Source organism: Pelophylax lessonae (genome assembly GCF_965119305.1).
Source record: "Pelophylax lessonae genome assembly, chromosome: 1".
NCBI lineage: Eukaryota > Metazoa > Chordata > Amphibia > Anura > Ranidae > Pelophylax > Pelophylax lessonae.
In genome coordinates, this window is record NC_138768.1 from 472,023,534 (window position 1) to 472,042,048 (window position 18,515).

Sequence of the window (18,515 nt, forward strand, 5' to 3'; positions counted from 1 at the left end):
GCCAGGGCAGACACCTTGATGGTACTCAAGGTTAAACTTCTGCTCAACACCTTGTTGAGGCTGGGTTCACACTTATTCAAATGTATGCGGGGAAACCCGCCTTCAAAGTCGCATGTCAGGAGATTGTGACTGGCTCTCCATAGAGCCGGTTGACATATCTCCAGAGCGAACTGCACAGGAGTCCTGTGTGTCTTCTGGTCCATTAAAAGTCCGAATTCAGCCAAAAATTCGGCCTGAAATCAGACTTGAAACAGTGAACGTTGACGCACCAGACCCCTGTTGTGAGCCACTCCGTGTGAACCCAGCCTGAAGGAAGGTCAAAATCCAAGCCACCGAAAAAGAACAAAAAAGGTGAACACTGATCGACTCACGCCAGGAAATGTACGCTTTCCATGTATCATGGTAAATCTTCATAGGGAGGTAGACCTTAGCCTTCAGCAATGTGGGAATCACCGACCCAGGCAAATCTCTACCCTTCAGCACCTGGCTTTCAACAGCCAGGCTGTCAAAGTCAGCGACTGTAAAACAGGATGGAAGATCGGTCCTCCCCAAAAAGGCAGTCTCTCCAAGGGACATTGGCTACCAATCGCACCAGGTCAGCGTACCAATACCGGCGAGGCCAATCCGGGGCCACCAGAATGACAGGAATCTTTGGCCTCAATCCTGTGCAGAAGTCGCGGAAGAAGCTTGATAGGAGGAAAGGCGTAGATCAGTCTGCGGCGTCCGCCAGAGGATCCCGTGGCCTTGCCACAAACCTCAGTACTTTTTGTTGAGCCGAGATGCCAACAGATCCACCTCGGGGGTGCCCCACCGCATACATTCGAAAAAAAAAAAAAAAACGCGTCCGGATGAAGGGACCACTCCCCTTGGTCCAATGCCTGTGGACAGATAGTCCGCCTGCCAGCTTTCCACTCCTGGAATATGTATGACAAAGTGTGCCGGAAATAAGCGTTCTGCCCACCAGAAAATGCCGGCTGCTTCCAGAGCTGCCAACACACTCTTTGTTCCACCCTGGTGTTTGACATAAGCTACCACGTGGCATTGTCCGACTGGATCCGTACTGGGAACCCCCATAGCCGACCGATCTGTTCTTGACCGACTTAGCCACCCTGCAAACAATCTCAAACACCAGAATTGGATTAATAATTTGGTCGAACCAGGCACCGATAAGCATGACATTTTTTACTAACTCCTCAACAACTGAAAAAAAATTGGAGACCAAATAATTGCTCAATCCCCGTATAAAGAACAGATTGCTTCTGAGATTGAAAACTTCTTCCAGAAAAATAAAGGCTCCGTGATTAACCCATATGTCTTATGGAATGCTCACAAAGCCTCCTTAAGAGGATCACTAATAAAAATAGGAGCTCATGAGGAAAAAAAAAAAAAAGTGTGGCAAGATTACCCAACTCTTACACCAGATCAAATCTTTAGTGCAGACTAACAAAACTAACCCCTCCCAGAAGACCGCAGACACTCTAAAAACACTTTGCCAAGAATTAGGGAACATCATGCACCACAACTTCGACTTTCACCTCAAATGAACAAAAGTGACCTGGTATGTCCAAGCAGATAAACCAGGATCCCTTCAAGCCAGACAATATAAAAACACAGACAAATGAAATCCAAAATCCCATATATCCTCAATGATATAGGGAAAAAAAGTTGACCAACCCCTAAAGACATTGCAAATCAGTATGACACTTTTTTGTTTCAAAGAATTTATTACATTTGTTGCAACTCGGTACACACCGAGAACAGTCATTAACAGCGACATAGTCCAGAATAACAGCCTTACAGTATTACAACGTAAGGGGAGGGATTACATCATGGACCAGATTGAGAAAGGTGCACCTATAGGAAAACAGTTCTAGAACAAGGTATAAATACTGAATGACATAGCTGCAAGTTTAGCTAAAATTGCAGAAAACACAATTCAACGGTTAGAACTGAGGAAAGGAGGACAGGTAAGAGGGGGATGGGGAAAGAATGAGCATTACAGAAGGAGTGGGGAAGTTCCCACTGTAGATATTACTGCACGTGAAAATGGTTATTCGACTCTTGAGAGTAAAGAAAGATAAAAGGGGAGTGACTCAACAGAAGGGGAATATCATCCGTCATCTGGTCTTTATTTACCCCTTAAGAGAAGATAATGTTATGGCAGGGTGCAATGGATATGACAGCCAGCCGCCCTATCCACCCAAGATCTAAGGAGTTGTGGTAGCACAAAGTAAGTGGGAAAATGCTAATGTTGGGGGAATAGGAAAGTGTATAGAACGGAGGATGTGGAGTCGTGAGGTGTCAGTGGAGCGGGTCGAAGCGGGGGGGGGGGCCTGGCTGGCCACCATCATACCCGGCATTCATGACCCACTACCACTCGTCCGTCCCAGTGGTCCAACATCAGATGGCTACATAGAGAAAAAAGAAAGGAGGAAAGAAAAATGACGACAGGTAGATAGTGACAAAGATTTCAGGCAATTTTTGGATACATATTCCGGTTCTCAGTTTTTGGGATTCATAATGCAGGTATAATCAGGGGTGGATCTAAACTGAGACCAATAAGACCATGTCAGGATGTATTTAGAGATGTTGTCAGTGGAGACGGCCATTAATTCCTCAATTTCAGCGGTTTTATCAATTCTATGAAACTATTCAGAGCTGGAGGGGGCTCGAGTTTGGCCCCATAGTACGGGGATACTCATCTTGGCAGCATTGATCATATGCATGGTCAGTGACTTGAAATATGTGCGGTCTGCCTTAGGATTGAGATGTAGTAGATACTGTGAGGGCGAGTACTCCAGGTCAGACATGGATATTTTGAGGAGGGTAGCATGAACTTCTTTCCTGAATTTTTGGATTATGGTGCATGAACACCAAATGTGAAGCAGGGATCCCGACTTCCGGCCACAACTCCAACAAAGCTTGGAAACGGAGATTTATGAAGGGGGGGTTGGGACCCTATACCATCTCGTAAGGATTTTGTAGCCGTTTTCTTGGGCTGAGACATTAGATGAACCTTGGAGGATAATGTCAAACGAGCGTTGCCATTGGGTATCAGAGATTTAGTTGAAGATCACATTCTTAAGTTTTAAGGGTTTTATTCGTTACATTCCAGAGATAAGACTATAATCCTTCCACTTTATAAAACTCTGGTCCGACCGCATCTGGAGTATTCTGTCCAGTTCTGGTAGCCAGTCCTCAGGAGAGATGTGTTGGAGCTGGAGAGAGTCCAGAGAAGGGCAACTAAACTGATTAGGGGGTTGGAGGACCTTAACTATGAAGAGCGGCTGCAATCGCTCGATTTATTCTCCCTGGAGAAGAGACGTCTGAGGGGGGACATGATAGCAATTTATAAATATCTCAATGGTGATCTTAGCTTAGAAAAAAAAAACTGTTCATTCGAAGGAATTGCATGAGGACTCGAGGACATACAATGCGATTAGAGGAGAAGCGTTTTAACCTCAGGCAACGAGGAGGGTTCTTTACTGTTAGGGCTACAAGATTGTGGAATTCTCTACCACAAGAGGTGGTTTCTGCGTGTAGTATGGTGGCTTTCAAAATACCCCTAACCCCTTAAAAATCCAATAATTCTTGCAAGACTTACACTTACCCTCTATCCTGCAAGTCTACCTTGACCAAATATCAACCCCCCTATACATTAAAAGGAACTACAAAACAGCCATCGCCTCACTTCCTCTCCACAAGGCCTGGATGGCTATGGAAACAAGTACTATAAAACAATCTTATCAAATTTTCTCCCCACCTGTGAGGCATTTAACTATACAGCTGAAACCGGAACTATTCCTAGTAAGGGCTCTTTCACACAGGCGGTCCGATCAGATCCGCCTGTCAGTTTTTTTTAGGCGGATCTGATCGGATCCTCCATGCAGCTCTATGGGGCAGCGGATGTCAGCGGAGACACCTCCGCTGACACCCGCTGCCATCCGCATCCGATCCTGTCCGTGAAATCTGGACGGATGGAAACCCTACTTTTCCATCCGATCCCCGTAGAGAGCAGCGGGAGCTGTGACACCTCCCTCTCCGCACTGCAAGCAGAGACGGAGCTGTCATCCGCCGGCTCAGCGGATCGTTCCCTGCTGAGCAGCATGGATCCACCTACGGAGGCGGACCGTGTGAAAGAGCCCTTAGTCGCCCTAATAATGACTATTCCCAAACCTGGTAAAGCCTTTGACTCCCCTACCAATTTTCACCCCATATGCCTACTTAACAGAGACTCAAAAATATTCGCCAAATTAATAGCAACCAGACTTTCACCCATCATCCCACTCTTAGTAAATAATGACCAGGTAGGATTTGTCGCTGGAAGACAAGCCTCCGACGGTACTAGAAGATACATAGACTGGGCACAACACCTTCAGAGAAGGCGTTTGACCGCGTACATTGGCAGTACTTAACAGTTGTACTACATAAATTTGGTTTCCAGGTAAAGATATTTTATTCCATCCTTAGTTTGTATACCAACCACAGTGCAAAGGTTTGGACCAATGGAATGACATCCAACTCCTTCAATATTACTAATGGCACCAGACAGGGGTGCCCTTTATCACCCCTGATATTTGCTCTAGTGATGGAACCTCTAGCCCAAGCTATCTGCACCTCATCTTCTATATCAGGCATCCAAATAGGTACCGCCTCACACAAAATGGGTTTATATGCGGATAATGTGATAGCATCTGTGACCGAATCCCTGACATTGTTACCGACACTTCAGAACATTTTAGATAGATTTAGCTCTATCTCCCTTTATAAAATAAATTATAGTAAAATCCTCAATGCTTGGCATCTCTCTTCCACAATCAAAGACTTGATCTCGGCTAACAACCCCTTCTCGTGGGCTCCTAACTCCACACTATCTTGGTATACAACTAACCTCTCCCTCCAATAGACTTCTTCACATAAACCTACAAGCTTTAATATCCAAACTTTTACAAATTTCCCAAGGTCTACAGAAAACTGATGTATCCTGGGCAGGCAGAATGGCCCTAACAAAAATGTTTATGCTACCACATCTATCTTTTTTTTTTTTATTAGAGCAATTCCTGTGTCCATCCTTTCATCACATATTACAAAAATCCAAGCTATATTTAACACTTGTATCTGGAAAAGCAATCGCCCCAGAATCAATCATAAGTTACTATGTACACCAACCAGATTAACAGGTTTGGGAGTTCCCAATATCGGAGCTTGCTACAAAGAAGCCATGAGAGGAGGCTCTGCAAAGTGAGAGAGGCACTGAATGGGACCATAAAGTCCTTTAGCTATACCAGTATTCATCCAGACAAAGGCTCTGAAGAAGAGGGTAACCTTGAAACCCATTAGCCGATGTGTCTACAAGCATTGTGAATTCATGTTTGTGTAATTAAGCAAATTATGTTAGGTCTAAGCTATGATACATGCATTGGTTTGCGAGTACATTTACCTCTGTTTTATACCATTTAATAAAACATGTTTTGAGGATAATGTGCTAAGCCCATGTGCCTTCTTTATTTCCTATACATACTGGATCAAGCCAAAGCTTGGTGGGCTCTCTCCTACCAGACAACCTGGCTCCAAATTGAGCATACAGCCCTGCCAATCTCCACAAAAAGCGTACTCAGCACCATACTACTACACATGCAACCAATTAAATGCTACCCACATATGCCCAGCGGCTCCCTCCACCTGCTGGAGGCAATGTGGTTACTACGGCTCAATGCTTCACATTTGGTGGAGCTGGCCGGCACTGGGAAAATTCTGGTTGAACACAGCATCATTCATCACCTCTTCCTTAGGCCTATCTCTCCCTGGCCCCTTAGATGGTGTTATTCAGCATGGACTAACCTCTGGTCTTCAAATTTCAATATTCTAATAACACACATTTCTAAATCCCTTAGCCATTGCAAGAAAATGGAATACAATAACTTAAGTACTCTGTATCTTGGATGAAAACGGCAGGCTTAAATATGCCTTTACAAAGGCCAACCTAAAAATCCACTCTCATCAAAAACTAAAAAGCCTGGATTACACACCCGAAAGGTCCCGGTGAACTCAAATAACAGACCTTCTCAATGCCTGCCACCTACAAATTATTAATATCAGTGGCCACTTCCCTGCTGAATCTCCACACACCCTTTGACTTCCCTTAATACTCAGTTTTTATACTACAGACAACTACTACCTAACTTGAAACTATGCTCTCTTCTATACAACACGCTACAATGTTACTCAACTTTAAATACCGTATTTAAATTGGCGTAAAACACACACTTTTTCCTCCTAAAAATGGAGGGCAAAGCACCAGTGTGTGTTATACGCCGATATAGTGAAAAAAAAAAAAAAAAAGCGGGGCAGCGCTGAGAGGAAGAGGAGGGGGGCGGGCCGGGCGGAGCAGAAGGAAGGGCGAGTGGCTGCCATCATAGGAAGTCCTGCCTCCTATGATAGGCAGCACAGTGGCCCAACGCCAGGACACAGGATGTGTGACGTCTATCATAGGCGCCGGGACGTCAGATGACAGCGGCAGCTCGTATTCGCTTCTCCTCGCACGGCCCGCCCCCCCCTCTGCTTCAGCGCTGCCCGGCTTTAAAAAAAAATAAAAATATATGGGCGATCTGTGCAATATGGGCGATCTGTGCTGGCGAGGCTGCACTGGGGACACTGCGCGGGCTAGGCTGCACTAGGGACACTGCGCTGGGGAGGCTGCATTCATGGACACTGTGCTGGGGAGGCTGCATTTATGGACACTGTGCTGGGGAGGCTGCATTCATGGGTACAGGTAAGACTGCATTTGATTAAAAAAAAATAGTTCTGGGTTCAATGCTGTTTATTTGAAACTTTAAGCTTTTTTCCTAAAATTTCCCTCCTAAATGTGAGGTGCGTGTTACATGCCGATAAATACGGTACTCACATTAGCCTGATAATTGTATAAAGTTTTGCTTGAAACACTGTATGCGTCTTATCTTTTTGAATATTGTACTGTTACTTGAAAAAAAATAAAAAAAAATTTAGGAAAAAAAAATAAAAAATAAAATATGAACAGGTAGCTCCAGTCGCACAAACAAACTGTTCATTCATACGTTTTTTTTTTTTTTTGCAAGAAAACCCGTGTGGATGAGCCCTTCATTTTTTTAAATCTTTCACGCCAACATAACACAAACACTATATTACCAAAAATATTGGGGTGCCTGCCTTTACATGCACATGAACTTTATAGGGGTTGTAAAGTCAGAAGGTTTTTTTATCTTAATGCATTCTATGCATTAAGTTAAAAAAACACCTGTGTGCAGCAACCCCCCTTAGTTCTCCCCATTGCTTACCTGAGCCCCCTCTCGATGTCCACGCCTGTCTCAGCCATCCGGGACTCCCCTCATTGGCCAAACCACAGCAGTGGCGCCATTGGCTCCCGCTGCTGTCAATGAAAGTCATTTAGCCAATGAGAAGAGAGAGGGGGCGGGGCCCAACCGCAGTTCTGTGTCTGAATGGATACACGGAGCTGCTGTGCCTTGATTCGGGTGCCCCTGTAGCAAGCTGCTTGCATGCTCTGGGGGCACTTGATGGGGGACCTGAGAAGAGGAGGAGCAGGGATACTCTGTGCAAAACTGCTGCACAGAGCAGGTAAGTACAACATGTTTGTTATGTAAACAAAAAAAAAAATTAAATACATATGTTGCCTTCATTATCACTTTAAACAATTTTTGCCTTTTAAAAATGTCAGTGGTAATAAAACTTGTTTCTGCTACTTTCACCTACAGGCAAGCTGATAAAGCTTACCTATAAACATCATTTAGGAGATATTCCAGTAAGCCGCAACCAGTGACATCACCGGCGCATGCGCCCTGAGGGCATGATAAACTCATGCTGCCTTCAGAGCTCTGTGCTGTGGCCATGACTCCCATTAATCACGGCTCAGCCATTCAAGCAGTCGGAGCCTGCAAACCCGGAAGGAAGGCTTGGTGAAGATGGAAGCCCTGTCAGTGGGGACAGCATGCTACAGGAGGGCTTCATTTTAAAAGGAGTGCTTTTGCTTTGGAATTTGTCCCTTTTCTATGTTCTAAAAAACCTGGTTGATCCTACCTGTTCCTATGTCTCCCTATGTGTACTGATCACAATATTACCGGGTGCTGATCCATAATATCATGTTCAGTTTACGTGTCTCCCGTCATTCCGCTGTGTGTACAGTCTCTCCCACTTCCTTCTGGTCTACCATTTTTTTTAAAGTTCGTGTGCGAGAGCCCATCTCCTCCCCACCTGCCTCTATTGCACTATAATACATAACAACTACTTGTATCCTCTGTGTTTTAGCAAGATATGAAAGTACAGTGGGTCAATTATTTATTTTAAATGCCAAATGCATTCTTTCACAGTCCTACTGTGAGGTCACGTGATCTCCCTCTGCTGGCTGGCATAAGTCAGAAGAGAATCTCCTCCCCTTTCGCTGCTCTTCTTAGATCAGGGAAAAAGGGGGGGGGGGGGGAAGTCACATGACTACACAGCGCTGTGCAAGAAGGTACTTAGAATTTTTGAAAGAACTGACCCACTGTAAACTAAAACAGAGAGGATACAAGAAAAAAAAAAAAAAAAAAAAAAAAAAAAAAATGGGCATTTTTAAATTTTGAACCAAATACATTTTATAAGCAGCACCCCAAAGAAGCACTATGAAAAGGTTGATGAAAATCCACACTAAGTGCAGAAACCATATACAGTCGGTACGGAAAGGATTCAGACCCCCTTAAATTTTTCACTCTTTGTTATATTGCAGCCATTTGCTAAAATCATTTAGGTTCATTCTTCTTCCTCATGAATGTACACATAGCACCCCATACTGACAGAAAAACACAGAATTGTTGACATTGTTGCAGATTTATTAAAAAAGAAAAACTGAAATATCACATGGTCCTAAGTATTCAGACCCTTTGCTCAGTATTTAGTAGAAGCCCCCTTTTGATCTAATACAGCCAGGAGTCTTTTTGGGAAAGATGCAACAAGTCTTTCACACCTGGATTTGGGGATCCTCTGCCATTCCTCCTTGCAGATCCTCTCCAGTTCTGTCAGGTTGGATGGTAAACGTTGGTGGACAGCCATTTTTAGGTCTCTCCAGAGATGCTCAATTGGGTTTAAGTCAGGGCTCTGGCTGGGCCATTCAAGAACAGTCACGGAGTTGTAGTGAAGCCACTCCTTCGTTATTTTAGCTGTGTGCTTAGGGTCATTGTCTTGTTGGAAGGTAAACCTTCGGCCCAGTCTGAGGTCCAGAGCACTCTGGAGAAGGTTTTTGTCCAGGATATCCCTATACTTGGCCGCATTCATCTTTCCCTCGATTGCAACCAGTCGTCCTGTCCCTGCAGCTGAAAAACACCCCCACAGCATGATGCTGCCACCACCATGCTTCACTGTTGGGACTGTATTGGACCGGTGATGAGCAGTGCCTGGTTTTCTCCACACATACCGCTTAGAATTAAGGCCAAAAAGTTCTATTTTGGTTTCATCAGACCAGAGAATCTTATTTCTCACCATCTTGGAGTCCTTCAGGTGTTTTTTTAGCAAACTCCATGCGGGCTTTCATGTGTCTTACACTGAGGAGAGGCTTCCGTCGGGCCACTCTGCCATAAAGCCCCGACTGGTGAAGGGCTGCAGTGATGGTTGACTTTCTACAACTTTCTCCCATCTCCTGACTGCATCTCTGGAGCTCAGCCACAGTGATCTTTGGGTTCTTCTTTACCTCTCTCACCAAGGCTCTTCTCCCCCGATAGCTCAGTTTGGCCGGACGGCCAGCTCTAGGAAGGGTTCTGGTCGTCCCAAACGTCTTCCATTTGAGGATTATGGAGGCCACTGTGCTCTTAGGAACCTTAAGTGCAGCAGAAAAATCTTTTTGTAACCTTGGCCAGATCTGTGCCTTGCCACAATTCTGTCTGAGCTCTTCAGGCAGTTCCTTTGACCTCATGATTCTCATTTGCTCTGACATGCTTGTGATCTGGAAGGTCTTATATAGACAGGTGTGTGGCTTTCCTAATAAAGTCCAATCAGTATAATCAAACACAGCTGGACTAAAATGAAGGTGTAGAACCATCTCAAGGATGATCAGAAGAAATGGAAAGCACCTGAGTTAAATATATGAGTGTCACAGCAAAGGGTCTGAATACTTAGGACCATGTGATATTTCAGTTTTTCTTTTTTAATAAATCTGCAACAATGTCAACAATTCTGTGTTTTTCTGTCAGTATGGGGTGCTATGTGTACATTCATGAGGAAGAAGAATGAACCTAAATGATTTTAGCAAATGGCTGCAATATAACAAAGAGTGAAAAATTTAAGGGGGTCTGAATACTTTCCGTACCCACTGTATATTCATAAATTACTTTATATATGCGCATGCTGTATATTAATGATAGGGACCATCAAATAAAAATCACATAAAACGTAATCCTTAAAAACGTGCTTGCAATACAAAACCATAAAGTTTAAAAACAGGTCTCTCGACAAACCCCGGGCACCAGGTCACATCGGCACCTAGAATTAGCGGCCTGGCAACTGGGTTAGACTGCGGCAGGTGTCTTGTCTCCATGTGACCCCCGCCGGCTGGTAACTGAGGCCATGGCTTTGCGGCCTGCTGGAGCGAGATGCACCGCCCTTACATTGTTTACACCGGCAGGAGAACTGGCACCCTCTTCTGATGGCCAGGGCTTCTACAAGCAGTCACTGGCCACGCTGAGGGCTTCCCCTGCCTGCTCTCTCTGCCTGACAACTGGGAACTAGTTGAAGTTGCTCTCTCTGCCTGACAACTGGTTGAAGTTGTTGCAGGCATGATCTGGTGCCCTTTCCATAATGGTGAGTGGACAGGGAGTGTCGGGCAGTTGGTTGGAACAGCTTCAGTTTCCTTTACACACTCCCCTCCCCCACAAAGAGAATAACGGTTTCCCTCCCCCTCACTAAAAATTTGTATTCTCTTCAGATTTTTCCACTCTCTCCCTGCCATGCCACAGCCGAAGGCCCTTTTCACACGGGCTGTCCAATCAGGTCCACCTGTTTTTCAGGCAGACCTGATCGGACCCTCCAGTCTCCTCTATGGAGCTGTGGACGTCAACGGACATGTCTGCTGACCCCGTCCGATTCGATCTGATCCTGTCCACCAAAAACAGACGGATGGTGGTCCTATTTTATATCTGTCCGGCAGATCGGATCAAATAGCATTGGTTGTTAACAGACAGGCGGTCCCTTTCCATCCGATTGTCCTTTAAAAAAGGAGAGTGGGACTGTGTCCCTATCAAAAAACAAAACTGGTATACCAGTGCCGTCCCTTCAGAGCTCCGTGCCGCAGCTCTTTCGTGCATGCGTGGGAGTGATACCATTGTGGCTCGGCCAATCGGACTCTCGAACCCGGAAGGAAGATCGGGTAAAGATGGAAGCCCTGTCAGTGGTGACAGCGTACTAGCACACCATTGCATTGCCTTTACAGGTTTTTTTTTTTTTTTTTTCCCCCCCTTTAAAAAGATGCGGTTTACTACCATTTTAATAACAGACAGCCAGCGCACCAACATGGTGACGTTCACTCTCTGTCACACCATGCACTCACCATAAATATATGACAAAAATTAGGGTAATAAAATCACTTTACATACAAGTATGCCGTCACCTTCATAGGATACCACCAACTCCAGTGCCCTGGCTCCACTCCAAGAGATTCAGGCCCGAAATGGTCAAAAGTGTATATAAAAGAGACCACAAAGAGGAACTCATTGTATAGTAATTTATTGATCCAAAACCTGTGTACACATTAAAGCCCCCCGTCAGATGTTTACTCACATTTTAACTAATGCACAGGCTCTATCTATTTAGGTGCAGCTAAGTTGTAAGAAACTGCTTTTGAAAACACTGCTGTCAAAGAACCCTGAGTCGAGCATAAATAAACCACACTAATCTCCCAATGTTCACCCAAAGTGACCTATGAGATGTGCAGTGTGTCAATTTTCAGGAAATATTTTCTAACTATACTACAGGAGAGGTATTATGGATCAGTACTGTGTGGGAATGTTCAAACAAATGCAGGGAAATGGCAGCCAGTTTTGTCGGAGTCTGTCTTACGGCGTCATAGCTTGTGGTTTTCAGCTGCAAGGCGCAGAGGGGCAGATCAGCACCTAGTTGCACCAGACATCCAGGTGTATGCCGTGGCCAGAATCCTAAAGAGGACCATCCTGTTTCTCCCAGGGCAGAAGTTTTCTGTAAACATGTCTGAAGCAGAGGTGCCTGCAGCAGCGGCTACAGGCGCATCTGGCACTAGGCATATATTTAGATAAGGGAACCATGGTGGTGACCTCTTCCTGGCGGTTGCATTCCAGATTGCTTCCCAGTTTCTTCCCTCTTGGTGGCAAGAGGTTGTTGGTTCAGACTCCTGTTCTCCATTTGGTGGCAGAGCACTGTGGTGGTTGTGGCACTAGGTCTGGCAGCAGGCTGATGAGTCTTACTGTTTTTGTTGTTTCAGGGTAGAGCCTTCGGAAAGAAGTATGGCTTCTCCTCCAGGGGATTGCCTTGTAGGAGTCTAAGACCAAGGCTTTTTGTAGGTCATGTACTGCTAGGCTGGTCAAGGAGGAGTCCGCAGCCTAGTGTAGCGATCTTGTAACATCTGTAAAACTAGAGCTTTCTGCCACCTTACAGTCTCTCAGACTTCTGGTAGCCAGCATTCCTCTTCCACAGCCACCATCCAGTCAGCAGTGTCTGTTAGCTTCTCTGCCAGTTACCCCATCTGTTGGTGCTGGGATCCTGTTGGAGTCTAGGGAGCAAGAGGATAATCTAGCCACCAGCTCCAGCACCAGGGTCTGAGGAAGAGGGGCTAGAAGGGGAGAACAGAGGAGCTTCCCAAGTAATAGGTGTCGCTTGACGACATAGACCATCTGTTAGGGGCAATTTACACTACCCTAGATATACAGGAAGAAAAGAAACAGCTCTCCCTCCACAAAAAGATGTATCGGGCTGGGGGGGGGGGGGGGTCAAAAGAATAAAATGTTCCCTGTGCATGAAGTCCTTGTAGAAGCAATAAAGTAGGAATGGGAATCCTTAGGAGGATCCTGAGAGGAAACAGTTCTTTTCCATGGCCCTCATGCAAAAATTTCCATTCAAGGAAGACACAGCTTTCGTTTGGAATGAAAGTCTTAAAGGGTAAGGCCACCCTAACACTAAAATCGCTACATCTACAAGCATCCACAATCTAAGACTAACCCATTTAGCCCTGTAAAGAAGAAAAAATCAGTATACATACCTTTTTTGAATCCGATCCAGTTCAGTCTCCAGCGGGGGGGAAGCTCTGCCAAAAACAGCTGTAAAATGCCTGGGAAGGGACGTCATCCATAGAGTTACTACGAGGCTTCCATTGTCGATTGCCTCCTCTGCACCCGCCTCTACAGTAAAGCTGCCACTGACAGCTCAGCGTGAGACCGGACAGAAGCAGCTTCTGAAAAGGTATGTATATAGATTTCTTCTCTACAGGGCTAGATAGGTTAGTCTTAGGTCATGGATGCCTGTAGGTGTATCGATTTTAGTGTTAGGGTGGACTTCCCCTTTAAGCTCAACTCACCCCTTTCTCAAGTGTCAAAGAATGCTGTTTTGGCCTTCAAGGGTATGGGGGATTTGGATGGATCCAATGGACAAGAGGATGGATTCTAGGGCTGCAACTAACGATTATTTTGTCTGTCCACTAATCTAGCAATTATTTTTCCGATTAGTCGACTACTCCAACAATTATTTTTATTGCTTTATCTAGTGTTCTTTTGATTAGCTAATTAATCCTTTGAATAACTTTACAAAAAATGATGATACGTACAACTTCTAATATAGCATTTCAACTTTTATTACATTTTTTCCAAAAAATACTTCAATGTGGTTGAAGTTTTTACAGTATAGAAAAATGAAGTGGCAAAAATAAAACGTAAACACTCTTTAGCATCAGGCACGAATAATGCCATATCTGCCTAACACTTTTACTTCTTTAAACTACAAGTCAGCTCTCTGCCTTCAGGTAATCTTTTGCTGTATTGGCCATTATTTTTGGCCATTACTTTTGCAGTGTTGAGCAGCAGTGCTTGCTTTTGTTGGACTTGGCTCCTTTAAAACTAGGTTACCTTTTAGATATGTGTTACATTTACATAGACAGTGTTATTGTTGACCAGTATTTTTGTGGTGTGTTACTTGTAAACACCACTTTAGGGCATCAGGCATGAATAATTATGCCATATAAATTCTGCCTAACACTTTGCAAAAGATGCATTCTGAAGGCATTATGTGGTGGCTAAAGTAGTGTATCTCATTCCTCACAATTCACTGTGAATTTCTTGATCTTTGATGTGACCAGTGTCATCCTCACCATACTGTGGTGGTCATCTAAATCTGAACCAAGCAAAAGTGTCCAACAGAGACACTTGCCTCTTCTCTGAAAATTTAATGTCTGCACTGGCTGACTGAACCTTTTCCTCCCATTGACAGTGATTTGTTTGCTCTTCAAGAGCTTGGACCTTGAGGTGAACTTTTCAACTGTCCTCTGCTGCCAGGAATTTTAGTTTGTGGAATATGGGGTCCAAGGCTGCTGCAATAAGACATATTTTCTCCACCGTCATCTCTGAATTTAGTTTCCCGCTCCCATCTTGAGGTCATCTCCTGTGCAACACTTTGGAAAGTCTTGACTGCTGCCGTCTTGCAAATTGTGCTCTGTATGAATTTCTGGAGGCCTTTTAAAAAAAGGAGGTAGAGCGGAACCAAGTCACATAGGACTCTCCACTCAAGAAAACAGTAGCACATTCGAAAGGCCTCAGGACTTGTTCCACTTCCTCAAGTAAGCTCCACTGATCATGTTTTAAATCCAGGAAACGCTTCCCTCGTGATGTGACATCAGGATCGGAAAGTGTTGCAGTCACAGGCCACCTCTGTTCAAGCAGGCGGCTGATCATGTGTAAAGTATTGTTCCATCTTACGGATACATCATATTTCCGTAGTCTACGTAATTGATTACGTCGACGCGTTTTTGCAGCACTAATGGACTCGCATCTCAAAGCGACCTGGGATTCCACTTCTGGAAACTTTAAGCCAGTCATGAGCTAGACCAGCGTTTCTCAACTCCGGTCCTCAGGGCACACTAACAGGCCAGATTTTAAGTATTACCTTGGGGAGATGCAGACTAGAATACTGCAATCCCTGAGCAGCAAATGATATCACCTGTGATGCATTTCAGTTTTCTTGCAAACCTGGCCTGTTAGTGTGCCCTGAGGACCGGAGTTAAGGAACACTGAGCTAGACAGCAGTGGCCAGGAACATAAGAGTACTGGCTAACACAGTTGAAAGCCCACAGAGGGGGTAACCCAAAGAAGTAGAATCTTGCCTCTTTTTCCTCTATTTTGCAGTGTAGGCTATATACGCTTCGGCAAAGTCTATTCAGATGTCTGCAAGGTCTTCGGCCCTGGCAATCTCTGCCCGCAGGGAGGGGCAGGAGAATTGCACATCGGTTCCAGGAGTTCTCTTTTGGCCTGTCATTGTCACCCAGATTTGTCTCCAAAAGTGAAAACTGCCTTGCAAAGAAGATCTGGTCCTTTGTCCTCAGGTCGAAAAGTTAAAACTGGCACCATTGTTACTGAGGAACAGCTGTTAAGGAGCAAGGGGTTTTAAGATGGTCTTGTGGCCACTCTTAAAGTGGATGTAAACCCCATTCATGAAATCTGACCTAGGCACATATATCTGCAGTTTTTACTTTTCGCTCTCCAAAAGCACTAGATCCTGTGTCTTTCTACTGCGCTGTTCCTCTGTTATCAGCATAATAACTCCTGACAAGTTCTCAGACACAGGAGATAACAGCAGCTGGAAATTTGTGTCGGGGTGGGTGCATGGAGATAGATTAGCAGAGAGCTGGTCTATGCACAGCAGAACTCTGCATGTTTCTTCCTTCTTCTGCCTATGTGGAGGAGTGTGTGCCTTTCCTCCAATCAGCTGTCACCCAGTCCATGCCAAGACTCCTCACCCAGTGGTTGAACAGGAAGAAAAAAAAAAATCTAACACAATGTTCACTTTCTAAACAGTGTGGAAAGCTGAAGACAGCAGCCAGATATACAAATAAAACTTATGAAAGATTGGTTTCATCCCTGTGTATTATCTGAGGCTGTTTACTTCACTGGGTATATGCAAGATTTTACATCTACTTCAAGCAGAGGGAGGGTAACAGGCACTTTCCACTAGAGCAATCTGTGAGAAGGCGGATGCCAGTCCAAAACAAATATGTACAGCCACGACTTGGACAAGCTTTGCCATCTTTGTCAGAGATTACAGGTTGGACTTAATGTCAGACAAAGAACAAACCTTTGGCTAAAAAGGTTATGCAGGCCGTTGTTCCACCCTAGTTGATAAGTACTTGGTCATCCTTTCAGAGGTGCTGACCTGAAAAACACCCCAGGAAAAAAGTTACACTTACCAGTAACATATTCTTCTGTAGTCTTTCAGGACAGCAGTGACTGCCCACCAATCTGCTTTTTTTTTTTTTTTTTTGGGGGGGGGGGGGGGGGGGTTAACTGGACTATGCATTTCCCCCCCCCCCTCCCCCCACCTTTCTTTGGGTCTCTTTAGCAGGCCTCTTTAGCATAACGTACTCGGAGAGAACTGGAAAGCCAGTGGGAAACACTTCTATTGAGAAATTGAGGTGCAGTGTTTTCTGGGAAAAGGGAAGGAGCCATATCTAAGATGTGCTGCCCTGAAAGGCTACTGGAAAAGACATTACCGGTAAGCGTAACTTTGTTGTTTTAACATATATACAAAGAATAAAAAAAAAAAAGCAGCATGGCTCTTTTTTTTTTGAATAGTTGCAATGGTCCAGCGTGGAAACAAGTATGGATGTGCCATACCCGACTGATGCCCATAGTAGGCACTGCTACTACAGGGATTACCGTTGGCTTCTGGCTCTCAGCCCAAGCGACTATCTTGCTGCTTAATAAATACAGGGGGCCCCATTTAGAAAACACTCTGCATTCTCTCAATGAACGCAAAAGGGTTTTCTGATTAGATAAGGTGGAGGTTGTGATGTAAATTCTCTGCTTCTCCACCTCGTCCAACTATAGAACTCTTTGCATTCACTGAGGAAATGTAAAGTGCTCTCTAAATGATGTACATTCTAAGCAAAGGGACCTAGTGTTCACTGAAAAGCAGGGCAGCCACATGGCACGGGGCCTGGAAGCCATCGGCTATCACTGGGCTAATGGTGCCTACTACAGTAATTTACAGTTTCCACAGGGATTGGTCAGGTAAGGCACATACACAATTACATTGATCCAAGCTTGACCAATGTAACTATGCAAAAAAAAAAAAAAAAAAAATCATACCTAAAAAAAAAATTTGAGCTTTAAATACAGCCTCTGTGAAAAGACAGGCAATGTATTATATTAATATGCAAGGAGGAATGCTTAGCATTTTTCTTCTAAACTGCTTTTCCCCAAAACAGTTATTAGGTACACACATTCAAACAAGAAAACTGAGAATTGTATAACACAATGAACTGCCTACATCTGTATCTCCCTTTTCTATGGGAAATTAGATTTTCATATTTCACCACCAGGTATGCTGTAGATCGAATAATGAAAACCACCCACACCAACATAAAATGTACTACTATCAACAGGAGCTGCAGATCCCAATGTACCCAATTAAATCACTATGGAGACACAAGCTTAAAAGGCTTCTACACAGTTAGAAACATACAGTGCTCAAAAAAAAAAAAAAAAAAATTATAATAAATGAAAGGAACACTTTGAAAACACATCAGATCTCAATGTGGAAACATATCTCGCTGGATATCTATACTGATATGGTCTGGGTAATGTGTTAGGAATGAAAGGATGCCACATCGTTTGATGGAAATGAAAAATGATCAACCTACAGAGGGCTGAATTTGAAGACACCCCGGAAAATCAAAGTGAAAAGAAAAATGATGCAGCAGGCTAGTCCATTTTGCTGAAATTTCAATGCAGCAACACAAAAATGATAGTCAGTAGTTTGTATGGCCCCCCAACGTAAGGGCATGATCCTAGTGAGAGGACGGATGGTGTCCTGGGGTATTTCCTCCCAGATCTGGTGCAGGGCATCACAGAGCTCCTGAGCAGACTGAGTTACAATCCGGCGGCATCGGATGGACCAAAACAGTGTGCCAGAGGTGTTCTATTGGATTTAGGTCAGGCGAGCAAGGGGGCCATGGTATCAATTCCTTCATCCTCCATAAACTGGCTGCATACTCTCGCCTCATTAGGCCAGGCATTGTTGTGCACCAGGAGGAACCCAGGACCCACTGAACCAGTGTAGGGTCTGACAAGGGGGATTTCATTTCAATACCTAATAGCAGTCAGGGTGCCATTGTCTAGCCTGTAGAGGTTTGTGCCTCCCTCCATGGATATGCCTCCCAAGACCATCAATGACCCACTCCCAAACCGGTCATGCTGAAAGATGTTACAGGTGGGATAACGTTCTCCATGGCTTCTCCAGACCCTTTCACTTCTGTCACGTGTTTAGGG

General features: G+C 44.6%; 1 protein-coding gene across 1 annotated transcript in view; it reads right to left on the minus strand.

Moving 5' to 3' along the window:
- R3HDM4 (R3H domain containing 4) overlaps window positions 1-18,515 on the minus strand; it is a 105,689-nt gene that overhangs the window by 68,248 nt on the left and 18,926 nt on the right. The gene's annotated exons all lie outside the window — the stretch shown is intronic.